General features: G+C 55.9%; 1 protein-coding gene and 1 long non-coding RNA gene across 8 annotated transcripts in view; both read right to left on the reverse strand.

Annotated features, from left to right (window-relative positions):
- Positions 1–25,576, reverse strand: part of PEMT (phosphatidylethanolamine N-methyltransferase) — a 79,878-nt gene that overhangs the window by 35,654 nt on the left and 18,648 nt on the right. The gene's annotated exons all lie outside the window — the stretch shown is intronic.
- On the reverse strand, positions 574–23,772 carry LOC128627505 (uncharacterized). Of its 2 annotated transcripts, none has more exons than XR_008391705.1 (3): positions 17,433–23,772; positions 16,191–16,855; positions 574–14,894 (listed from the first exon to the last, which is right to left on the reverse strand). It is a non-coding gene; the product is annotated as an uncharacterized LOC128627505 (long non-coding RNA). The 2 variants fall into 2 exon arrangements; XR_008391706.1 differs by having other exon boundaries at positions 16,191–16,381; positions 16,687–23,772.

Consider the following 25,576-nt stretch of genomic DNA (forward strand, 5'->3'; position numbering starts at 1 on the left):
GAGCCCCAGACCAGGCACAGCCTAGAGAGGAGACTGCCAGGTTCAAGTCCTCGCTTTGTAGGAAAGCCACAGATGAGGCACTCAGCCCCGTGAGTCTTCGGAGGGCACATGGGATGTGTGCAGGGTCCTCCCCGAGGGGATGCCTGGCCACACTGGTATGGTGTCCTGGCACCCAGCCTACTGCCTCAGGGGGACCCCGGCAGAAGCTAGGTGCTCTCAGCTCGCAGGTGCTCTCAGGGGACGCTTGGCTGGAAGGACCCAAATGGGACCTGCCCTGTGCGATGTGTTCTCCTTGTCCCAGCCCCAGGGGACCAGTGAGGGCCTGGGTCCCACGACAGTGCAGCAGGGATGCTAAAGGGATGCCACCACCAGCCCCCGCCTTAACGGGAAGCACAGAAGCCACCCAGTGTTCTCCTCGACATCCCCAGTGCCCGCTGGCACCACACCTACTTATTTCAGCGTCACTAACTGCATTCCCGATGGTGTACTGCACATCCCTACAACTGTCCTGCAATTAGCACTCTGTACTTAATCCCCACACTACGCTCACCCAGCCCCCAACCCCTCCCGTCTGGCACCCATCAGTCTGTTCTCTGTATCTGTGAGCCTGTTCCTGTTGTGTTTGTTTGTTCTTCAGATTCTACATGAGTGGAATCACAAGGTATGCGTCTTTCTGTAATTTATTTCACTTAGCAAATGGTTAAGGTTTCATTTTTTATGGTTGAGTAATATTCCATTATACATATGTACCACTTGGAGATGTGGAGAAAAGGGAACCCTCTACATGGTTGGTAAGACTGTAAATTGGTGCCTCCATTATTAAAAAACAGTATGGAAGTTCCTCAAAAAATTAAAAATAGAACAACCTTATGACCCAGCAATTCCACTTGTGGGTATTTACCTGAAGAAACCCAAAACACTAATTTGAAAAGATAAATGCATCCCTATGTTCACTGCAGGATTATTTACAATAGCCCAGCTGTGGAAGCAGCCCATGTGTCCATCAGTAGACAACTGGATAAAGAAGATGTGGCTTATCTCTTTTTAAGTTTTATTTAACACACTAAAGGGGATGAGAGAGGTTACTGCTTTATCAAAGGGTTTGCTCTGAGATTCATCTAGACACAGTCTGTGGGCTTTTCCTACTGCACCCACAATGCTTGATTCGCACGCAGCTTTTCAAGATCTTTTAATTTTTTTTTTAGATGAAACAATGCCCACTTGTACAAAGCCACTGGAAAAATAGACAAAGAGTAAGTGGCTCTTCAACTATTAACTAAACACAGTGCCCAACCTGGTCTGCCTTCTTTGGTCATTATGTACATGGACTTCAGCCAGCCGCAGAGACAAAGCGGGAGAGTGTGCGGCACTCAGCCTGAGGGGCTGTCTGGACACACAGGGTCTCGATGAGCAACAGGCCAGAGGCAAGGCCAAGTGAGAAGATGCAACATCTACATCGACGGCATCACAGCACCTACAGCCAGCTGGCTCTTTCTTTTCATTTTTTTCTGGAAAACAAGGTTTGTTTTAGAAGGGGAGACTTAAACATTTTTTTATCAGATTTATGAAGGTAAAAATAAAATTCACATAATTTAGCCCTGGCTGGTGTGGATCAGTGGACTGAGTGCCAGTTTGCAAACCGAAAGGGTCGCTGGTTTAAGCAGGTGAGGACAGGCACCTGAATGCTGGGCCACAGAGAGCTGCGGGGCTGGGGGGCACATACATCCCTCCCTGGAAAAGAGCTATCTGAGCTGAGACTCAAGAGCAGCCCAGAGGAGTCCAGTGCAGGGGCCTGCAGGCAGCAGAGAGCACAGAGAGTACCCATGGGGGTCCTGCAGAGGGAGGAGGGGGCGGGGGCCCCTGGGCGGCTCACAGGGGTGGAGAAGACAGCAGTGGTGGGCATGAGCCCCTCAGTCTCAGACCTCTTTTGTCGCCCAGCACCACACCCCACCTTGACCCAGGCTATCTATTGCCTGGGAAGCAGGGACAGCAGAGTCCTCTGAGTGCTCCAGGGTGTGGGGCTGCCTGCTATCCTCTCAGCCAGGCATGTGGAAAGGAGCTGTCTGCATGCCTACAGGGGCCCCTGGGAGGGCCAAGCTGCTGTAGCAGCAGCAGGGGAGGGGGGCTCTCACCCTTAGGGGCCTAGCCCCAGCTCCGGGAGGCAGGACAGAGCTGACACCTTCCAGGAGGCAGGCTTGAGACACTGGCCTGGTTGGCAGAGCTAACCTTGCTACTCTCCAGGGAAGCCCTGGGAGGAGGCAACGAGCTCCCTCACAGGCTCTCCGGGAGAGGAGGACTGTTTCTGTGGAAGGGTGGCATAGCCAAGGGACCCTGGCAGGGACAGAGACACTTCTCAGGTGACCCCAGGCGGGCTGTTCACCTCACCATGGCCCAGACGGCCTTATAACCTCCCACCAACATGGCCTCCAATGACCAGCTCCAGGTGCCTGTGGGGCTGCGGGTGGGGGGGTGCCCATATCCTAGGGCTCATTTGCCAGAATCAGGGACACAGCCAGGCACAGGGCAGAGTCCTTGTGTTCCGATGGGACAGAGTCCAGTCTGGCCCTTTTGGCCACAACAGCATCCCAGTTCTGGCACTCACATCGCCTCTTGGGCTTCCAAGGCTGGGTTGCAGCCACACCAGGTCCAACCCTCTGACTAGACCTGCGAGGAGGCAGAGACGGCCTGAGCCACGGCTGAGCAGGGCCAGGCCCGGGGGCTCTCCATGCTGCCCTGCATGCCACCGACAGGGTGCAGGGCCCAGGCCACCAGAGCCACTCTATAGGACAAGAGGACCCTGCTTCCATTCCTCAGTGTGGCCCCCAGACAGGCAGCAGGGGCATCCCCTGAGAGCCCATTAGAAGTGCAGACTCAGGCCCAGCTGGACGATATGAGTCAGAGTCGGATGCAAACCCAGCCCCAAAGGTCGCCAGAGCGGCCATGCCATTCCACACCATTTTGAGGGCCCTCGAAAGCCCACTCAAGTACTGACAGAATCGCTGCCAGAAAGCTGTCCCGAGGGTGCCAGTGTGGCCCTCCTTTGTCTGTCTGTTGCTACCCCACAAGTTATTCTCCCTCCTCTGATTGCCCTACGCATGTGCCCTGGGGTTCACCCTTATTTCCACAGTGCAAATGAGTCCCCCCGCGAGTCGTGACAGATTCAGGACCTGGCCAGTTCGTGGCCCTCCACCCAGCCCAGGCCCTAGGAAAGGACCACCCAACACTCTGCTTCTGGAGGTGATTGCCCCATGGAGCAGTCCCTGAGAGTGGCATAGGTCCCCTTGATGGCGTCCAGGGCCCCAACCAGAGCGTGGCCGCAGCAGCCCTTCAGAAGTGCCTAGAGACTGGCATGAGGCAGAAGGCAAAATCCGGCCATGCTTTCCTGAAACAGCGTGACTGTGTGCCTGATTCACCAGGAGTGACCCTAGTGACCACAAGTTACTTATGACACCACAAAGTTTTGTCACCATGCAGGGAGGACAGAGATCAAGGTTCAAGTGCCCTGCCTTGACAAGCCTTGGTAACACAGACTTATTGGGAGACGTCTCAGGGCCTCCTGTGGGAAGCGGCCCAGAGAGCAGCAGGGCTGGGCTGGGGGAGACGCGGGGGGCTCAGGAAAGCTGAGCACCTACCGTGCAGCCCCTGCCCAGGGACTGTCTGAGTCCTCACCACCTAAAGGAAAGCACTTCACTGCACACACAAGGGCAGAAGGAGGTTAAGCAGCTTGCCCGAAGCCACACAGCTAAGTAGGAAAGCCTAGCCTGTGTTTCTAGCCACTAAGCTCACCCTCCTTCTGGCTGACAGGCTGGGACTGACCATACACTGAGGCGGGAGATGCTGTCTAACAGCCCCACCCATTCCAACATCCTGCCGTTCCAAGAAGAGCGGCAAATGGGGCTGCTTCCTCCACATCCTGGCCAGTAGACCTGGGTCCCAAGCACACCTTCCCACCAGACTGGAGCTTTACCCGTGTGTGAGATTGGGGCAGAGGCATGGGCAGTGTGGGCCACTCCACTGCAGCTTCTGGCACTTCCCTTGAGGGGATCTAGACTTGTGCTCTGAAGGAAGGAGAAAGCACCTAGCCAGGTGACATGAGGTGGCCATTCCTGGACTTCATCCTGAGTAAGCTTGCCTTGGACCAGGCCCTCCTCAACTCCACAGGGCATTTCCCATTCCAAGGGCCACTGGTGTCCTCCGCTTCCCACAGGGCACTCGCAGTGAGGCTGTCTGGCCTGCCAGACCCTCAGCACCTCACCAGGATGTGCCTGACCTCTCCTGGAGAAGTCATTGAGTGGAGGCCTGTGCGGCTGCTTCCCAGCTCCAGTCCCCGTGGCCCAGGGGCCCTGGGACAAGTCAGACCACAGGTCATGGATCCTCTTGGTTCCCTGAGGGCTCAGGCCAGATGAACCCTAGTCCTGCTCAGTGTCACTCAGAATCCTCCTCCCTGCTCCTGCACTTGCTTTCCACCACCCCCTGGGCATGGGTAGCCTTTGTGGGAGGCCAAGTGTGCAGCCTACAGACTCCTCAGCCTGCCGTCTGTGGTCTGCAGGCCCTGGCCTACCTCTAAGAGCTCTTGTGGGGATGGGGGAGGTGCTCCTTCCCCTTGGGGACAGGGAGCGGTACTGGTGGGTACCAGCCAATGCCCTGTGCCATCTCCTACTAGGCTTCTTTGGGTAGGCCTGGATGTTGGTGGTCCTGATCTGAAAACTCTGGAATTCCAGATTCCCTCTTCCTTCTCTTAACTCCCTTGTCCTGCCCTCTCCACCCCCTGTATCTGATCTCCCTTGTCACCATGTTGGAGTTACTTCCCCCAAAGCTCAGTAGTGTGGCTGAGATTTCCTGTGTTCCTTGTGCCTCTGGCTTCCATCATGTGCAGACGACACCTTACCTTGCTCAATACCAAGCAAGTCCTAGGTTAAAAACAAAGCCCTGGAGCCTGCTCAGTTCCCCTCCCTTTCTAAACCCCTGGCCCTGGCACTCATGCTGCCCAGGATCCCGATGAGAGGTGGGCATGAGGCCTCCAGGGAGAGCCTGGCCCAGCACTGACACACGGGCAGTCCTAGGGGACCACGTGGGAAGCGGGCCAGTCTGGTCAGAAGACTGGGCACTTTTGCAGGCCCTGTTTTTCTGCCCAGATAATCCTTCTTTCCGTACCTGGTGTGGTGTCTCCTTTTCATCCCTCAGGCCTTATAGAGGCCTTCCTGACTCCCCTTCCACCCCACCAAGTTATTCTCTCTCCAAGCCCCGGTTCTTCTGTGCTCATATCTCTGGCACGTCAGTCCCACACGGGAGAGGGGCGTGTCTGGCCTGTTCGTAGCGTCTGGGTCCTGGCACTTGGCAGATGCCCCCTGGCTTCCCAAAGAACAGCCCTGTGGCCCCTGACACCTGCACCTGACCTTTGCCGGCAGTGGAGCTCAGGCTGGTTTGTAAACACTCCACTTGGCCTCTGCAGGTGTGAAATAGTGCCACCGTGCTCCTGGCCTGCTGAACTGTTTCTTGTGGAATTAATTACTTCCGAGTTGGCTGCGAGCACCCCAGACACAGGAGAATGGCCTTTAACTCGGGCCGTTGAGAAAGGTGCAGGCCCCCTGAACCTCTCTAACTGGTTACTGGGCTTCATCCAGCCCTCAGCCTCATGTGGAGGCCCAGTCCCTGGCCATCGCTGTTCTTCCCTTTAAAAGGAAAGGAAAGAAGACCAAGCCCAGTGGGCAGAGCACTGTGTCAGCATGTGGCAAACGAAATGATCTCAGCTCAGCTTTGATGGCAGCGGCAGAGATGACGAGGCGGCCTTCATTGGCGTATAGACTTTGCAATCCTCAGGAGCTCCTTGGGATTTTGTGGCCTGCCTCCAGACTGCGAGCCCTTGTTGGGCTACCAAGAGTCCGCTGTGTTCTCTAGGCCACAAGCCAGGTCACCCTTCAGCCCTACCCCTGGCACGGGAGTTGCTCCTCCTACACCCAGACCCTCTAGCAGTGGTACAAAGGCAGCCATGCCTCCCCACCCCCAGGATTAACAGTGAGGCTCTCCTGAGGCCGGGCACAGGCTGGTTTTGGAGCATCTCTGTGCTGCCTCCATGAGCCAGCAACAGGCCGGGTGGGCTGGATGGGGAAGGTGGGGCGTGTGGGGTTATGTGACAAGGTGTCCTCAAGCTGCAGCCTATAGACTGGCAGACACCATCGCTGCATCTTTTTCTTCTTTGTGTCCTTGGCAGGTTTAGCAAATGTCAGAAATGCTCCTGGTTGGTTAAATCCTAGCAAGCCGTTCCGGCCAAGATGGAGGCATAGGTGGAAACACTACACCTCCTCACACCAAGTTTAAAGACCACAAAGTTTTAGTAACAAAAACGCAACCAAAACACAGAAAATTGAACTGTACGGAAGTCTGACAATGAACCATTCATCCAGACTGATAAGAGGGGCGACATCAGCAGTTGGCAGAGCGGGGTCGCGCAGAAAAAGGTGGCCAGCTGACCTAGGCGCGTAGGCAGCGGTTGGCAGATCCCAGGCACGGGTGCCAGTGAGTGGACTCAGTGAGGGTGTGGGGTGGCTGGCTGACCGAGGTCACACATTCACACACAGATAAACCAGGCAGAGGAGTGAGCAGTGAGACAGACCACGCAAACCAGGGCCCCATTGCCAGGAATTAAAGCCTAAAAGCACCAATTGGAAAAACTTTTGAGGTCTAGGTACCAGGAGAGGCTCCCAGGCTCACAGAGAGTTCGTTGGAGAGACCCACAGGGACCTGGAGGGTGCACAAGCCCAGACCCCCGGGAACCAGCCTCAGAAGGGCCCAATTTGCTAGCAGGAAGCAGCAGAGGGGACCGAAATGGGAGAGAGAGCAGAACAAACTCCATTGCCCCTCTCTGACCCCGCCCCCATATACAGCATCACAACCCAGAGACTGGGTCGCTTCACCCTGGTGAACATCTAAGGCTCCGCCCCTCCTACATAACAAGCGTGAACAGACCAAAACATTATGGCTCAAGAAGAACAAATCAAAGCCCCAGAGCCAATACTTTCAAGCAACTAAGAGATAGCCAACCTATCAAATGCATAGTTTAAAACACTGGTGATCAGGATGCTCACAGAACTGGTTGATATTAGTCACAAATTAGAGGAACATATGAAGGCTAAACTAAGTGAAATGAAGGGAAATACATAGGAAGCCAATAGTGATGGAAAGAAAACTGGGACTCAAATCAACGGAGTGGACTAGAAGGAAGAAAGGAACAACCAAACAGAAAAGAAGGAAGAAACAAGAATTCAAAAAAAGGAAGAGAGTCTTAGGAACCTCCAGGACATCTTTAAACGTTCCAACATTTGAATTATAGGGGTACCAGCAGGGGAAGAGAAACAGCAACAAGTGGGAAACTTATCTGAACGAATAATAAAGGAGAACTTCCCCAATCTGGCAAAGGAAATAGACTTCCAGGAAGTCGAGGAAGCTCAGAGAGCCCCAAAGAAGGTGGACCCAAGAAGGAACACACCAAGGCACATCATCATTACATTAGCCAAGATGAAAATGAAGGAGAGAACTCTAGAAGCAGCAAGAGATAAGGGGACAGTCACCTACAAAGGAGTTCCCATCAGACTGTCAGCAGATTTCTCAAAAGAGACCTTACAGGCAAGAAGGGGCTGGAAATAAGTATTCTGAGTCATGAGAGGCAAGGACCTACATCCAAGATTGCTCTCTCCAGCAAAGCTTTCATTTAGAATGGAAGGACAAGTAAAGTGCTTCTCAGATAAGGTCAAATTTGAGGAGTTCTTCATCACCAAGCCCTTATTGTATGAAATGTTAAAGGGACTTATCTAAGAAAAAGAAGATAAAAAAGATGAACAGTGAAAGGACAGCAAACTCACAGTTACTAACAACCACACCTAAAATAAAAGCAAACTAAGAGGACAGCTATATCAGGAGCAGAAACCATAGAAATGAAGATCTCATGGAGAGTTAGCAACAGGGGAGTGGGAGAAGGAGAAGGGGGGAGAAGGTACAGAAAATAAGTAGCATAGACCGTAGATAGAAATAGACAGGGGGGAGGGCAAGAATAGTATGGGAAATATCGAGTCTAAAGAACTTGTGACACATGGACATAAATGAAAGGGGGGGAATGATGGGGGAGGGGTGTGCAGGGTGGAGGGGAATGAAGGGGGTGAAATGGGACAACTGTAATGGCATAATCGATAAAATATATTTAAAAAATAAAATAAATCTTAGCAAGCCCACCACCCCCTAGCCTGGCCACATGAGGCCAGCACCAGCTTGAAGCCTGCTGCTGCAGACGTCCTAGGGAAGCCCAGCCGCCTCCTTGAAGGAGCCCAGAATGTGGTGTATTCAGGGCTGTGGGGCCAGCTGGGCCTGCTGGGGAGTCTTCCATGCCAGGGGGAGGGCTGAGGGGTGACCTGGCTTGTGGCCAAGGGAACACAGTGGACCCTGTATGGGTTGGCCACACAGGTGGCAGTGGTGTATAGCAGGTCCTGGCTCACGGCTTGGCTGTGGCACATGCTATTCGCCCTGATGCTGTTATTTTCTTTCTTCCCCTGTGGTTCTGCTTGGGCCGCTGCCCATGCAGAAGTGACACTGGACATGCTTACTTATCATTAGCATGTTGGTGATTTGGCCTGTGTGCCTGAGTGCAGGACCCCTGGGAGGTGCAGAGGAACCAGGTGTGGCGCCCTCTTCTGGGCTGTTCATAGGCTGCTTGAGGAGGGAAGGCAGGAGCAGAAAATGCTCCCACTTTGGCTCAGAAGACACCTTGCCATGATCCAGGCCCAAGCAAGGAGCTGAGAGGCTGAGAGAGGGGACAGGGCAGAGCAGCCTTGAGGCCCAGGCCCCTGAAGGAGGCAGGCTTTTGCAGGAAGAAACTAGCAGGAGAGGAACAGGTTTCTCAGGCAGAGGGAACTTTTTTTTAATGGATAGGTTTCAAGCATACAGAAAAGCAGAGAATGAACCTCCCACACTGTCAAATAGTTTCCAGAACATCTTGCCTTATTTGCTGAATGGTAGCATTTCTAGAACTAAGAATACACTTCCTACCTCAGCACAACTTCATTATTACAAGAGAGAACATTTTGAGCGAAAGTTTGGAAGCAGGCAAGAGTAGTGTTTGTTCTGAAAAGGAATGAAGGAATGAGCCACTGAATGTGTGCAGCCCTGAGAGGTGATAAGGGAGATGGGCTGTGTCTCGTTGTCACAATGTAGTTGAAGAGATGAGAGGGACGCTGGCCAGTGGTCCCTCTCGCTGGCCAGGCACTGGGACAGACCCTCTCCAGTGACAAGTGGCCAAGGCCATTCAGAAATAAACTTTTATTTTGGAATACTAAATTTCCAGGAAAGCTGCACAGATGCCCAGGGAGTCTTCAAGCCTGTGGCCAACCCAACTAAGGCTGGAGCCACCGGACCTGCGGCCCATTAGTTACAACTGCAGCTGAGAGAGCTCACCCCTTCTGTGGGCAGAAGCAGTGCTTTTCTGCTGGGTCTGAGGACTCGTCAGCTTTGGAGCCCAGCAGACAGGAGGAAGGCACACCCTCCTATAGCCATTCAGTCCCCTCAGACCCACCTGGTCCCCTCAGACCCACACCATGCTGAGGGCAGAGCAAGGACAGGAAGGGGGGTCATTTGCCCAGCAGTAGGGAGGAACATAGAAGTCAGCGTCCTGACTGAAACTCAATCCCCTTCACAGAGTGGTGCAACTGTACCTGAAACTAGTCCCACCCGCCAAGGAGCCAGAGAGCTAGGTGTGAGGACTCTCCTAGCTGGGTACAGTCTGGGCTCCAAATACCATGTTCAGTGCTAATCCTTCAACCCACTGGAACATTCCTCATGACCTCTGAGGACAGGGACACTGATGGTGCTCTGCCACCCAAGGAAGGGACAAAACAGAACAGCACGGTCTCTGCCTGCCACAGGGCCGTCTCTGCGGATGAGCTTGCATGGCTTGCCTGCGGCCCCGACCAGGCTGGGCACCTCGTGCCTTTGCAGATGCAAGGCTGGGACAGGGCTCAGGGGGTCAAAAGTCACATGCACAAGCCACACCAGGCAGTCCAATTTAGTACACAGGGTGCTAGGCCTCCCTGACAGTCTTGGTCACAGTCACACCCTGCCACTCCAGCCCAGAAGCAGACCCCAGGCATATTGCCCGTGTACACACATGCAGTGTAAGGATGTTCACTTTAAAAGCCTGAACTAAAGTAAATGTCTATCCACGAGAGAATGGTGAATAAATCACAGCCATGCGTCAGAACACCAAGTAGCGACTGAAAAGAACGCATACATCCACAGATGGGAAAGTGACCAATCTCTGAAACTCGCTAAGAACCACTTACAGGGTTAACTAGAACAGGGCCTGGCAATCAGGAAACACAATGGTTAGTGTCCACGGTTGTTCTAAGATCAGCATCCTCTACTTTTATGAAGGGGAAGATGCGGGCTGTGGAGAGGCTGCCATGTGGCAGAAGAGAGGGTCGAAGTGCACAGAGGCACCTGTGCCCAAAGAACATCTTGGGAGGGTCATGGAAAACTGGCAAGGGGGCGCAGGAGAAGGGGGCCAGGGACAAATTTTCACTAGATGCCTTTGGTCCTGTTTGAATTTCTATTATGCACATGTATTATCTACTTTCACATTTGTGATTGTAAGCATACACACTACAGAGACACTACAAAGAACACAACCCTGTGCCCAGGCGTGAGGGGCAGGTGGCTGCATTAGGAAGGCAGGGACCTGAGGCAGCCACTGGGACTGATCACTGACCTTCATGGTGAGGGAGGTGGTGCAGCACTTCAGGGGTCTCCACTCCAGGGCCGGGGTGTCTCAGGCCAACACACCTGACTGTGGTGGGGGCAGACCAGGAGGGAGCAAGACAGGTGCACTATGGGCAGAGATGACAGCTGACAAGGAGCCGGAAATACTGGAACAAGTGTAGGGTCCAGAGAAGTGCAGCAACCGGGGCCACACAGGCAGGGACGTGGGCCCGCTCTGCAGCAGTCTGAGAGGCGCCTGGGCCCATGTCTGTGCTGCTGGGGGCAAGGCCGCCTATGTGTGACGTTAGGAAGAACATGTGCGGGACTTAAAAGATGAGAAAAAAAATAACTCAGGGCATTTAAGTTTCACTGAAAACTGGAAAGTTCACTGGTGAGAAACTTCTGGGTCTCCCCCAAAAGGTCTGGACAACAGTCATCTCATCTACCCAGTTACTCTCACATGTGCCTAGCGTTCTGTCCCTCAGGGCAGAAGCCACCACCTGCAAGGGAGGCATGGCCCTCACGCCTGGGAAAACTGAGCAGCTCAGTGAGGGCACACTCCAGGCAGGCACGGGGGGCGGCCACAGCGCCTTCCCTGGACGTGTCCCTCGCCCACGGAGGCGGGCCTGGTTTACCACTCACGAGCGGTCCGGGTCAGGCTGCTACTGCTCTTGTTTCTTCCTAACGATCCTGCTGCTGTCTCCATACAGAGATCCAAAGTCTAAAACCAGGCCAAGGTGTGTACCAGAAATACCAAGAAAAATACCTTATGAAGTACATGGCTGTCCAACAGCTGTGTTGTACACTTGAAACTAACAAAATCATATTGAATATAAACTGCAAGTTTAAAAACTTTTAAAAAAGGAAAACCTGCAATCTGTCCCTAGTATCTAAATCTATAAAATATAAATAAATAAGTATTTAAAAGCGTAAAATTAAGACATTGGATCTCACACCTGACTTTCCAAGCTCCCAGGGAGGAGGTGTCTCAGCCCAGATGGTGGAAGGTGTCAAACCCACGCCCAGGGAACAGTGTCTTCTGAACAGGCTGCTCCTGCCAGCCTGGCTGAGGACCGCCTGTTCCTCTGTGGGCCTGGGAGGCCGCAGGGCCCAGCCCTGCACTCACCACCTCCAGAAACCAGTCTTTAGAAACTGCAGGTTTCTATTCGGGTATGAGGACAACTGGTGGGCTGAGGGTTAGCAAGGCTGTGAGGTTCCCACACTGTGCTCTGGGGATTGAGCTCTCAGGGTTCCCAGTGGCCATCCTCCATACAAGCCACAGGTCAGATCTAGAGCCAGACAGCAAGGGGTCAGGGTGACAACAGCCCCTCCAGAGAAGGACACCCTGAAATTCTCTTCTGCCTACCACCTGTAGTTGGTGGGGGAAGCCCCCAGGCTGCTGTCTGAGCTCAAAGCGTCGTCCGGGGCTTAGCTGCACACATGCTCTGACCTTCCGCCCTCCACTTGCACTCACCCTTCTTTCCCAGGGAGGCAGTGTGCAGATCTGAGACTGAGCAGAAGCAATGGTACGCCACACCCCAGAATCATCTTTTCCGACTGCCACCCAGGTTCTGTGTCAGAGATGACGCCCGAAATCGTGCTCCTGGCTGCCTCACCCTCAGAACGCCCCTAATTCTGCATCCTTTAAGCCCACAGATGCTCAGGCCCAGGAAAGCCCTCGCCCCACCCTCCCTCTCATCACGTTGGCATCCTCCAGGAAGAACCACCTCCAGAACCCTCCACAGCACCCTTCACAGCCAGCAACTCAGCGAAACGAGGCTCATGGCTCCATCCAGCTCTGTGCCTCTACTTGGGAAGTCTAGCGAAATCTAGAAACTTCTCACATGGATCCTTTTATATTTTCCTTAGCCTGTCTTGAAAAATGCCATCTTCCAGCCACAGCGGCTGATGGGCTGCATTTGAGAGTTGATTTTTCTCTCTCCTGCTGCCCAACACACACCCTGCAAAGGCTAGGGCTGCTCCAGGCTGGAGAGCCAGAATCTTCTGTGGGAGGGGACACTTGACCTGTACCCCAGGAGGCAGGCTGAGGCCAAGCCAGGAGGCCCTGGGGCAGGATCCTGCAAGGCAAGAGGTGCCTCCGACATCTCTTGTCCGTTTCTCCTGCAGAAGTAGCTTGTGCACAGGTACTTGGCTTTCAATATAGGGAGACAGCATGAGGAGATCTGGACTCCTTTACCTCTGCCATCAACCACGGTGAGACCAGGGCCTTTGTCCTTCAGTAGACAGGTGACATGCGTGACAGTCAATAAAGAGGCTGAGAGATGTAAACACCTGCTACTGCTTGGGACCCAGCCTGGTGGGCACAGTGCCCTGCTGGCAGGGGTGCGGGGACCAGCAATGGAGCCTTTCCATGGCAGTTTTCATCAGTATCAATCAGTGTGATTTCAGCAGATTTTTTTAAAAAAGAACTCTTAGCACAGAAGTGAAAGGAGGGGGATGATATCTATTCAGTCATTTATTCAACCAACACTTGCAGAGTGCTCACGGCCTCTCTGCTGTCTGGGAGGGGGCCCCAGAGTGGCCACAGCACACGTCTGCCTGAGCACTAATGGGCGCAGCTCTGAACCCTGAGCAGGCCAAGTTGCTGGATTCTCACAAGGACCCTGAGGCCCCTCACTGGCCTCCCGCCACCCCCAGCAGCAGGTACCAACTCCTCAGAAGATCCACAAAACCACTCTTCTAACTTCAACTCCCACCACTGTCCCCAACCGTCCTGGAACTTCCCTGTAACCAGCTGGCCCTTCCCCTGAGCCATGAATCCTGGGTCTGGCCTAGCACATGCCAGGGACCCAGTGGCCAATGTGCAGTGTGACCAGTGAAGGCTAGAAGACGTGCACACCCTCTCCTGTCTCTTTCCTTTCTCTACCACCTCCCCTGCCCCTTCCTCTGACCACAAGGTCAGATCACACAAACAGCAAGACGAGCGGACAGCCTAGTCACCATGGGTCCAGGCAGGAGCTGGCAGTCAAGGGCTCACACTTCTCCAGCTGAGACTCAGCACCTGGCACAGCCCTGCATGTCATTCACTAATGTCACCACAACCCTGGGACGGATGCCTCAGCGAACTCATCTCACAGAGGAGGAGACTGAAGCCTGGAGCCCAGGTGGGGACCTTGCCTGAGGCGGCATGGTCAGCGGCTTGCCACAGCTCAGACTCAGGTGACCGGATCCCAAGCTGGGCGCTAAGGCCTGCTGCCCTGCCTGAGCCCACTGTGAAGGACTAAAGCCACAGGACAGTTCCACAACAAAAGACCCAGGCAGATCGGCCACAGGAACAGCCACAGAGAGCTGACAGTGAGTGCCAGGAGCGAGAAGAGAGAAAGAACGGGCATGAGAAGTGCTGTACCAGCTCCGGCACTGTTCTGCCCCTGACGTTCTCCAAGGAGGCCCCGATGCTGAGCTAACATTACAGACAAGAAAGCGGAGGCTCGGAGAAGTCTGTACCGTCCCCAGGGCCCTCGTCGAGGGGGCACCATGGACAGGACAGCTGGCCTACTCAGAGGCCCATGCCCCCTCCCCTGGCCCAGTGAGATGGGCAGGGAGGACTGGCTGTGGGGAAGGTGGGGGAGGCCTGAGTGGGCAGGGCAGCATGATTACACAGAGCTCCTGGGACTGAGCAGGACAAGGACAGGCCTGAAGACACCTGCATCCACCCTTCTGGACGCAGAAGAGCAGTATCTCTTCTGGATGGCTGCCCCCTGTGGCAGGCCCACGTGAGGCCCTGCCCACAGGAAGTCCATGTGCAGCCATAATGTTGACAAGGGAGGGCAAACACTGACCAGGAAGCCAGGCCATCAGGAAGTCAGTGCAGGGTGCACACCAGCACACTACAGTCCAGGGGAGGGGACCACAAGGCGGGATCCCAATAGGTGCTCCAAGGGCCTCTTCTGCTGGCAGACCCCCACATTCTGCCCCATCCGCGCCAAGCCATGCTGCCGTTTAGGGCTATGTTTGCACCAGGCAAGCCTTCCAGGGGGTGGGCCGGAGGGTGGACAATGCACAGGAGTGAATGTGTCAGCTGCCAGGCCCACCTAGGCACTCTTAGCTGTGTGACCTCAGCAGGTCAAGCAACCTCTCTGGTCCTCAGCCGCTGCTGCTACTGCTGAACAATCCAGGGCTGACCTCTGCAGGTCCTGCCAAAATGAACCCACCCAGTGGTGGTGGCAATGACAACATGCTGCTTACTCATGACAGTCAGTGCTGAGGGTGCCCCCCTAGAAGCCACTGCTCCTACCCAGGGCTCTTCTGTCCATTCCCTATGGCCCAGATCCCTCGGCCCGGCCTCCGAGGCTGCCAGGGAGAACAGGTCCACGCCACCGCTCCCACCTACCCTTCCCGTGACCATGTCTAAGATCCCTACCGCCCGGAGCAGGCACAGGGTCTGAACAGGACAGCCCCGCACCCATCGCACCTCTCTTAGCACCCCTTTCTCCAGGGCTCTCCAGGCTGAGGGAAGGGACCTTGTCAGGTGCAGGTGCCTCTGCAGGTGGGCCGCAGGTGGGCGGGTCCGGGGGCCCAGGCCTAGCGCGCCCCTCTGTGGGGCCACCTCCCCACGGAACACTGCCTGCACTCAAGGGCCCAAACCTTCCCACGCAAAAGAGCACTCGCCCTGGGGCATCCTGTGCCACCCAAGCCAGCGTGCGGGTGGGCAGCCAGCCTCCCGAGGGAAGGTGGATGCAGACAGGTAAGCAGACACCTCAGTCCCCAGGGGTGTCACTGCTGGTGTAAGCAGGCAGGAATGGGGGCCCTCCTGCCTGTGCAGGGAAAACCCTCCCACAGAGCTCACCACCCTCATGGGATGTGACCCCCCCCTCAGGCTCCACTGCTTGCCAAGCTCGCCACCAGAACTGGGTAAGAAGTACCAGGATTTTGGAGAGACAGACATAGGGCACACCTCAGGAAAAGGGCAAGTTCAGGCCCAAGGTAGAGGCCTGACCAAAAAGGCAATTAAAACTGCACGAGCAAATAAAATTAATAGTAACAAACACCTCCAATGTGTATGTTTCCTGACACCACCAAGCAGTTTTCTCAATTCTGATACCATCTACTTTGAGAGGCATCCAGTCCCACAGGTTAAGAACTCAGTCCTTCGGAACTGCCCCTGCCCGTGTCAGATACCCTGGGGGTCCCCGCATCCCTTCTCGGGTTTGATTGATTTGCTGGAGTGCCTCGTGGAATTCGGAGAAACATTTTAGTTACCAGATCACCAGCACACAATAAGGGATGTGATTCGGGGGCAGCCAAATGGAAGAGATGCTCCGGGCGAGACCTGGGGAAGGGCTGGCAGCGCCCACGTGGCAGCGCCCTCGCCAGTGCCCGGCGCCACTGCCCCACCTCCCACCGACCCAGAGCTCTCTACACTCCATCCTTTGGCTGCATTACAATAGGTATGATTAATTAACTCATTTTCCACTGGCAATTAAACTCACCTTCAGCCCCTCTGCCCAATGTTCTGGAGGTCCCAGATGGCACAAAAAGTTCCAGCCCTCTGACTGGCACACAGCTCCCCACTGAGGAGACCTAGGGGCTGTCCGGAGTCACTTCATTAACAGAAGAAGAGACAGTTTGATCCCTCTTATCACTTAGGAAATTCCAAGGATCTTAGGAACTCAGCCAGTAACTGGGAGGGAGACCAAATACATGCCTTATAAATCACAGTATCATGTAACCCCTCCTACTGTACTGAGATTCATGGCTCATAAATCCCCATCCCGCCCGTTCTTCATTCAGGGCCCCATGCCGTGCTAGCGGGCAGAAGGGCAGGATCAGTGACACCCAGTGTGTGCCCAAGCACCCACCCACTTCCCACTCCGTGCTCTTTTTCTAAGCTAAGGGTCGCCCTGAGGCAGGATAACCCATTAAGTCCTGGGGCCACCCTTGCCACACTGGTGCCCTCACCACAGGTCCCTCCCACTGTGAGCTCACCTTGGGAGGCTGGACCTGGGTGCACCTGCTGTGTGTACCCTTGGTGGCTCCCTAGGGTCAGTCTGGTGGCCACACACAGTGGCAGGGAGGCTGTCACTGGTCTGCGCCCCACAGGGGCTGTCTGCCCAGCGGCACAAGCGGGCTCATCTCAGAGCATTTTCAGGACGGGCTGGTGGGATGAAGCAAAAAGGGGCACATGGGTGTTGGCTGGCAGATGCCCACCTGCACACAGGCATGGCCGTGTCCTGGTGCACAAAGCCTGGCCTCTGAGGCTAGGCCAGAGTCCCAGATGGTGGGCACTTGAGTCTGGAAACCATGGCTGAGAAACTTTTGCAGGCTCAGCCTCCCACCCTCTCCGAATTTCCCTTTTCCATCAGGCAGCCTGATTCTCCATCTGCCTCTGCACAGGCCCCGTTGGCTGGGTCTAGTCCCTCTTCCCAATCCCCGGCCCCTGTGCAGCATACACCTTGGCACCCCCAGCCATGCTCCCTGAGCCCCAAACGCCCGGGAGGCCAGGCCCCCAGGCCTACACCACTATGCCCTCTTCTGTGTCAACTCCTAGATTTGTCACTGTAGGACGGGCACCCACACGAGTGCTGGAGCCTTCCCGGAAATGCAACAAATGTCACCCAGGGTCTCCAGAACCTGGCTGAGCCCCACAGTGAGGAATGGGGACAAAGGTGGCAGGAATGGAACTGCCTCTTGGGCCACTGGCAACCCAGAACCCCACGGCCCGGCAGCAGTACCCAGGACACTGGAGGGCCCGACAGCACCGGGCAGCACAGGGCCCAGGGCGCCAGGCAGCCGCACACATCCGCTCCATCTCCTGAGTCTCCCAGGCTCGTCCAGGCTGACTCCCGACCGCTGGCTTTGAGGAAGGGGCCGGCCGCTGCAGAAATACACTCCAAGATAGTTGCTAAGGCTGTAGACATTTGCTGGGGGTGAGATTCTGGGAGGAGTGAAAGCACTTGGTCCACAGCTGGGCACAAAGCTGGGGAGTTTCCGGTGACACGAGAGCTTCCTGGGCATATGCTGCGCCGGACGGCCCCCACAGGTGCCTCTCCTTAGAGCCAGACATGGTGCTGGGCACCTCAGACTTCCAGAGCCCCTCACACTCATTCCCTCCCCAACAATCTCGCTGCCATGTCATGAGGAAAGAGGGGCAAAGGCTGCTCCTCCAGACCTAGGACAAAGCAATGGAGGGACAGGGAAGTGAAAGGACTTGCCAGGTCACAGAGCAAGTCAGCAGTGAAATGAGATGAATACCCTAGCCTCGGATATTCCCCACGGATCAACACCTGGACCCAAAAGAAGACCCGGGGAAGGGCGAAGACAGCAGCCCCACCAGGCTCGCTCCCAGGCTGCTGAAGCTCCCAGAGGCACCTCGTTTATTCACTCATGGGGCTGATGGAGGACCTACAACCCCTCACAGATGGAGATAGGAAGGCACCATCTTACCTGGTCCCCCAGGACTCACCCACCAGTGAGGAGGGACACCTTTGCAACACACCTCCCAACTCTGGCTGGTCTCAGCTCAGCTACGCCTGCTCAGGGAAGGCCAGCTAGAGGACCAGCAAAGGCCTGTGCAGGGAACAGGAGGCAGCCAGGCAGAGAGTGCAGAGGCCCTTCCAGAAAGAGGGGGCAGACTGCACAAGGGCAGGGGTCAGAGGAAGGCTGGCATCTGCAGAGCAAGAGGGTGGGAAGTAGGGTGGGAGGTTGCAGGAGATGTGCCCTGTGGAGGTGGGTAGGTGGGTCCACGAAAGGCCTCCCAAGCATTCGCTTCACCTGGAGGCCACAGGATCTACAAGGACGTCTAAGTAGAAGGGCCCCGCCTGCTAGGAATACCCAGGAAAAGGTGGGGTAACCCAAACCTGCCCCCCTGCCCTGCTTGGGAAAAATCCCAGACTACCGACACCAAACCACACATCCAGGAGCAGGATCCGCGGGGCCCCAACCACCTGGATGCCACACACACACACACACACACACACACACACACGCACACACGGCGCTGCAGAGGCCAGGACCAAAACCCAGCCCCCGAGGGAGATGTGCTTGGACCCACCCACACAGCACGGGCTTCCTGAGGAAGCTTAAAGCCCACCTCTAGAATACCGAAAACTGAAGGAAGGGTGAGCTCATGGAAGAGACCCACTCTGCCAGGGTGCACCCAGGGCCCAGGCTTGAACGGGGAGAGCCTCCTCTTGCTTCCTTCCCTTTTGTCCGTAACTGTGTCACTCCGAGTGATCCCAGCAGAGACCAGGAGCTGCTGACCCAAAGTGCCACAGACACATTATCAGCATGGTGCTGGAACACTGAGATTCTAAAGTTCATCCTGGCCAATGGCACAAGTCTCCCCTGGCAAGCCACTCACAGCAGCCCCGCGAGGAGATGCTGCTGTCCGGTAAGGCTCTCCATTCAGAGATGGACAGGCCATAGGGCCAGGGCAGGCAGGCAAGGCTGCTTCTGGCCCAAACTCTAGTCTATACCCTGGCTCAGAAAAGAACATCACACAGATGCCAAAGAACATCTTGCACTTGAGCCAATATCAAGGCTAGAGGAGGAAGCATGGGTCACTGGTAACAAGGAGCAGACTCCACAGCCATGGAGCCAAGGCCAGTGACACCATTAGTTCTACAGGTACCCAGCTGAACACAGCCGGGCAGGGGCTGGGGGCTGGAGGAGACCCAGGGGGTTGCAGTGGCCTAGGTGACATAGTCGGGAGGGACAAGTGGCCAGCCACTAAAAGAGTCCTGTGCTCTCAGAACCAAGGACCTGCCAGCCAGCTCTGCTGAGAGAAAATGCTTACAGATTATGCCCATTGCCCAGCTCAGCATTTCTACAAACACCAGACTCACCTGGCTGAGGGAGACTTGTCCTGATACAGCCGCTTGGAGCCCGGTGGGTATGTGGCTGGGCCCTGGGAGCCAGGTTTCTGAGCCAGATAAGAGCAAGGGTCTCAAGACAGTCTGGTCCACGTCCCCATGGCAGGTCCCCTGTGTGTCTGAGGGAGTCACACACGCACACTCACACGTGCCTGCCCATACTCATACTTACACACACACACACACCCCCCACACTAACATGCTCATACTTTCATCAGATCACAGTTCAAGGAGGGCAGGTGATACACTCGGAACCCTGGGCCCAGCACAGGGTTGCCCCAGAGTGGGATTGGCAGAGTGAGTGGGTCCCAGCATTTCCAAGCCAGACAGGGTCTCAGCTGATGTCCTTACCCATGGCTGGAGAAACACAGGCCCGGAGGGCAGCGTGGACAGAGGACACAGACCTGGCCCCTCCCAGTAGCAGGCCAGCTCCCTTGTTCCAGCCTGAAGCATTTGCAGGGCCAGTTTCCTAGCACCTGTGGGGATCCCCCAGGACACCCCAAAATGAGCCAACAGACTGTTGGCTGAGGCTCTGAAAGCAGAAGCTGAGGCTGCATGGCTAGTGCACACTAGAGGAGTCAGGCAGGGCAGAGAGCGGCAAGGGGCAGGGCAGGCTGCGGAGCACACCCTTCTGCCCCGCTCTCACGGGCACCTCCTTGAGCCTGCGTGTGGAGCCCAGGAGTCCCTCGCCTTGCCCACAGCGCCACCTGCCATCCTGCTGCCCTGGCTCCCTCTGCAGCCCACAGCCATGAGCTGGCACCACCAGTCCAGGGACTTGGAAGGATAAAGGTCACTCTGCCAAGGAACCCTCCACCCCCACCAGGCAGTGAGAGGAAAAGCCGCCTGCTCTCATTCTCACCCTCTGGGAGAAGTCTCCTCTCCCTTGTCACTCCCTAGGGTAACCAGTCAGGATGGAGGGACTCCAGGGCTACAGCTAGGAAAGCCCAGGGCCACAGGGCAGGCAGGCAGTGGTGCTACAGATGTGGGACCAGCACACACCAGCAGGGCCCAGCTGGGGCTTTGGCTGCAGTCTTGTCTGGAAGACCAACCGTGATATGTCTCCACCCACTAAATACATTTCCTCTGTGAGCACACGTGAGGGACCGCAGAGCCCAGCAATGGACCTCAGAGAGGGGGTCTGGGGCTCGGCTGTGGGGGGCGGCAAGGGCGGCAGTGTCCTGGGGGCTGTACACTGGCTCTTGAAGGGCAGCAGGTCTCAGGCCTGGGCGTGAGTGGGAGTGCCGGGGCGGGCAGGGGCAGAGCAGGCTGGGGCCGGGGGTTTGGAAGAGCACGACCTCACTCAGAGGCACTCCTTCGATGCCGAAGAACCCACATGCCGGGCCCGCCCCGCCTGCACGTGTGGTCCTGACAGGGTTATCAGTGACCCCCCTTCACTTTCCCAAGAGTCCCCACATGGAAAATTAACTATATGGTCACTCTGTCTACAAACCCACCTGGTTCACCAGGGCATCTCAAAGTGCTTCAGTCAGTTCTGGTGTCCATGACAAGCAGTTTGCCTTCGACACCAAAGCATGTAAACAATTTCTCTTTCAAACAACAGGGGAGAGCTCCAGGCTGCGCTGTGCTAACACGGGCTTGCTTGCCTGTGTCCTAACACAGAGGGCGTCCCAGGAGCTGCCACACACAGGCCCCCACCACCCCCACGGTGGGGCCCAGGACAGGGAAACCCCGAAGTCCCCCTTCTTCACAGTCAGGCCCATGCAGACGTCACAGAGGGGACGGCCCTCCCCCACCAGGGGCCACGGCAGAAAGCTGGGAAAGAGCCCAGTTCAGGAACCAGCCAGCACTGTCTACAGGCCCATTGTGAGGTGGTGCTGGGTGCGAGCCCGCAGTGAGGCCAACACTCTGCTATCCGTGCAGCGCACAGTGCCTGGGCTGGGCACATGGGGGCAATGCATGCACCACATCAGCGCTCTCAGCGCTCTAGTTAAGAAGGCTGAGGGCCAAGCAGTGGCACGCAGGGTGGCCTCACTGAGAGCAACAGGGGCGACTGAGACCCTCAGGGGACCCTGGTAATGTCTGGAGACATTTGAGACCATCAGGACTTGGGACGACCACTGACACCTGGTTGGCAGAGACCCAGACATGGTCAAACAAACTGCAGTACACAGGATGGCCCAAAACAGCTCCACCGCCAAGGTCAGCAACCCTGACTGAGAGGGTAGGACTAGGGAGGGCATTGTGAGGAGCAGGGACAACAGTACAGGCGTATGGGACCCTGGGTGACAGACCTCATCAGCAGGGAAAGGCAGGAACCCACAGTGACCAAGGGTGCAGAGATGAGGGTGCTGCCAGAGAGAAGCCCCACAGGCCAGGCAAAAGGGCTCACACCGTCTCCTGGACAAATAGCACCCCTGAGGGCACGGGGTGAGGGCCAACCCCCGGCCCCGTGTTTACGACGTGTGAGTGAATGTGTGTGTGGGCAAGGCCGGAGGGGCCGGGGAGAGGCAGGCAGCACCAGCCGCCCGCCCCATGGTGGTGGCAGCTCCATGTTGAGCAGGTGAACCTATAAGGGCCGTCTTGCGGGTGTGGGCACAAGAAAGCAGGAAAAGTTAGCCTGGGAGCTCTGCGCTGGGCCCCCGAACAGGGTTCCTCCTTCTTGGGGATGGTGGAGGAGAGCACGCTGAGGAAGTCTTGGCCGGGGCCCAAAGAGCCAGCTCTTTTTGGGTCTAACGTGCCCAGGTTGGGCGTTGACAACTGGCCCCCAAGCTCCTAGAACTCTGCGATGATTCTGGGCCAGAGGCCAAGACACAGATGAAGGGAAAAGCCCCATTAGTCCCCCTGTAGCACCTCATCTTTTCAGTACAAATCGGTTTGTAGCCTCTGAGAACAGAGATGGCCCAGTCTGTCCCCTGGCACCCATGGGCTCCCATGGGGCACGGCACACAGTGGTTCTCCATGAACCTCCGCTGAGAGAGTAACTGACAGACAGAGAAAGAGGACTTTCACAAGGACCCAAAGACTGTGAGCTGGAAAAGCAGGTGGGGCACAGGAAAGAAGGTGTCCACCAAGAGCGAGGGCCAGCAATGTTCGAGTTTCCCCAGGGAATGAAGACGAGGAAGGCAGAAAGCCTCCTCTGGACAGAGCAGCACAGAGCGTGAGGCCTGTGGGGAGGGTGCTGCCAGTGGAGACTGGCACACCGGCTGCTGGGGGGTTGTGGGGGAGGAAAGAACTGGGCTACCATGCTAGGGGGAGAGGGGTGGGGGACCCAACACACAGGCAGACCACTCCAGCTAACAACCTGTAGCACTGCCAAGAGCTTTGTCCCAAGGAAGCGGAAAGCGGGCCCTGTGCAGGAGGCAAGCCTGGGTTCAAGGCCAGATTTGGCGCTGGGCGGCCATGCCCCAGCGCTTCCCACATCTCCAGCCCCAAACACTCTCTTCAATTCCAGACTCACCTGGGCTCCATCGCCACCTGGAATCTCAGGGACATCAAAAATCCAACAGGACAGGGTCTGAGCTCTCATCCTCCACAACCTTGCCTCCCTCATGGTCCAATCTCAGCCAATGGCCATGCCCTCTACCATTCTGCACCCATATTTTTTCCCCGTACACCCAAGCAATTCTCTGACAGCAGCTGGGTGTCCCACAATTCAACTGAGTTTTGACACTGTCTACCCACCTCACAGAATTCAGGAGGCCAGATTACGCACTGGATTTTTACAACGGATGTTAAAGAATACAAAACAACAACCAGATAGAAGAGACACACAAAGCAGAGTCTAAGGAAAGGACTTCCATGCCCTGGGTGCGCCACTGTCCCCACTTCTTCAGGTGGTCACCAACCTGGATGCTCTCCAAAGCCAGTTCTTCTGGGTTTTGATTGTACTCAGCACTCAGGAGACCACGTGCACATTTCTTACTAATAAGTCGCTCGGGTCCCAACCTGCACCTAGCCCTGCCTCCACTCCTGCACTCACCAACCAAAACCTATGAGTCCAGGGGGCCCTTCCTCAAGCCAGGTTCAGCATCTGATGATTCTTTCCACCTCGCAGGGGCTGCCTGCCCATGTGTTGGGCCCCCACGGCTGTGACAGCCCCCAACTCTGCCCTTGCCCTCATGTGTTCTCACCAAAGCCCGCATCAACCTTGAAGACCAGGGCCAGGCCAGGCAACTTATCCCATAACTGCCTACTCCAAGCCTGAAGTCCTAGCTGCTGTCCCAGCCCCTCTCTACCCTGCCCTCCGTGACCCCCACCCCAGTGGACTCCACACAGTGTTTATTCCTTGAAATTGTCCAGGACTTCTGCAACTACTGTTCTCTCTTGTCCCGATACCCAAGGGCTCCCTCCCCTCAGAGGAGCAGCTTTCTGCTACAAGACCACCCCTGCCCTGCCCTCCCTGCCCTCCCTGCCCTTCACCTGCTTGTGCGTGTCCATGTATTGTCCCCTCCTAGAAGTGCAGCACCCTGACACCCAGGCCAAGCGTGCTGGTGTTCAGGACAATGCCTGACTGAAGTGAGCAACATTCCTCAAGCCCTGTTTCCAAAGGGGAGAATAACAGTCTTTGCTGTCACGATGTCCCAGAACACTGCCGGAAGGGTATCCAGCCCACGCAGCAAGTCCTGCCGAGCACCGCGGTAGCTGTGAGGAGGGCTGAGTTCGGGGTCACTGAGTGCCTCCCAGGCTCGGCCTCTCACTGCGCTGCAGAGCTGGGGCCCAGCCTGCTGGCCTGCGGTGCCCGTCCACTGCTCTCCGGGGCAGAAGCTCGAAAAACTGAAACGTGTTTCCAGAACTTTTCTCATTCTAAAATGACTCTGAAGAGCTCTCCCTCTCTCCCCCACAAATAACCAATGAATACCTTTTTTTTCTTTTTCAAAAGTAAGGCAAATCAAAAACTTCTGACAAAAGAAAAAAAGCCTTTTATAAACACACACGCCTAACCTGCCTGACTTCCAAATCTTATATACCTTACCCACACTGCTTTTAGGAGTACTGCCATAGGCCACCACACAGCTTCAAAATGAACTCACAAAAACACACTGTTAGAAGGGGCAGCAGGAAATAACTCAGGGGCCCGTGCATGAGGAAGTGTCCCCAGGACCCACCATGTGCTTGCCAGGCCACGCCCACAGTGCTGGGAGAACCGGCATGACTGCTGATCAAGGCCAGGCTTGTGGGGAAAGGCCTGTGGACTAGAAAGACCAGTGCACACTCCCAGCAGACCCTGGTGTCTGCCAGAAGAGATCAATAGCCTTTAAATATCCTGTATTTGTTTCCTGTGGCTGCTGTAACAAATGATCACAAGCTGGGTCGTTCACAGCAACAGGACCATATCCTCTCAAAGTTCTACAGGCCAGAGGTCCAGAATCAGCATCACTGGCCACCAAAGGCGTGGCCGGGACTCACTCCCGCCATAGGCCCTGGAGGAGAATCCATTCCTTACCTCTTCCACCTTCCGGGGGCTGCAGCCTTCCTCAGCTCATGGCCGTACCCCATACCTCCCTTTGCTCCCCCTTCACAAGGATACACCTGAGTGTAGTTCAGACCCACTCCAATAATCCAGGAGAATCTCCCCATCTCAAGGTCCTGTACTTCATCACACCTGCCAAGCCTCTCTGCTCTGCCCTTTTGCCACACACGGTAACCCTCCCACTTCCCAAGGATTAGGCTGTGGAGATCTCTGAGGGCCTTCTTTCAGCCTGCCACAGCCTCTTCCCCTTCACTGTCTGCTGCAGCAGTTGCTGAAGGGTGGGGTGGGACAGGATGGGGGATGCACAGGTTCAGGCAGAGCAGCCTCGAGCAAGGAGGGCTGAGGGGCTCCACAGCATGACCCCCCTGTGCCGGCTCCTACGGGGGGGCCTGCATCAGGGCAGGCCCAGCATGCTTAGGACAGGAGGGATGGTGCCTTTGCAACGCCACCTCTTTGAGAGGAGCAGCCTCACCACCATTCCCAATCTCCCCAGATGGATGAAAGATCTAACTCATAAACCAGATGAAAAACAGGTCCTGTTCTGCTCTGGGGACCAAGGGGTCACCTGAAATGA

The sequence above is a fragment of the Artibeus jamaicensis genome, unplaced genomic scaffold, assembly GCF_021234435.1.
Source record: "Artibeus jamaicensis isolate MK-2021 breed Jamaican fruit bat unplaced genomic scaffold, CSHL_Jam_final contig_419, whole genome shotgun sequence".
Lineage (NCBI taxonomy): Eukaryota > Metazoa > Chordata > Mammalia > Chiroptera > Phyllostomidae > Artibeus > Artibeus jamaicensis.